The sequence below is a fragment of the Cystoisospora suis genome, assembly GCF_002600585.1.
Source record: "Cystoisospora suis strain Wien I chromosome Unknown contig_1932, whole genome shotgun sequence".
NCBI classification, from domain to species: Eukaryota; Apicomplexa; class Conoidasida; order Eucoccidiorida; family Sarcocystidae; genus Cystoisospora; species Cystoisospora suis.
The window spans coordinates 28,240-28,515 of NW_027154732.1; the positions used below are offsets into that span (position 1 = coordinate 28,240).

The following is a 276-nucleotide window of genomic DNA, read 5'->3' on the forward strand; positions in this document are numbered from 1 at the left end:
GCAAAGTAAAAGATTCTTTCTCTGAAGATTAGATGATAACAAGTTGCCGCTGCTGTAGAATGATCTTGGAAAGAGAGGAGTCTTCTACTTCCATCAGAAGATCGAAGCGAAGCACCTGTCTTCTTCAGTGATGCTAGATGATCTTCGCATGTTCTCCTCCTATGCTTCTTCTCTTTTTTTGCCTCTCTCGAGCCTTTCCTGCACCCTTCAGATCCTTTCTCAAGAGACGAAAGTTTAGTCCTTCTTCCCCTATGTACAGAACTTTCTCTCTCATCT

The 276-nt window shown here is 42.8% G+C and overlaps 1 protein-coding gene across 1 annotated transcript in view; it reads right to left on the minus strand.

The window, feature by feature from the left end:
* Positions 1-270: 270 nt before the first annotated feature.
* The window catches only part of CSUI_004189 (fyve zinc finger domain-containing protein), a 10,905-nt gene continuing 10,899 nt past the window's right edge, over positions 271-276 (minus strand). Inside the window, exon 2 of the mRNA XM_068064382.1 lies at positions 271-276. This exon is cut by the window's right edge and continues 2,530 nt beyond it. The gene's annotated coding sequence lies outside the window, so the exon portion shown is untranslated.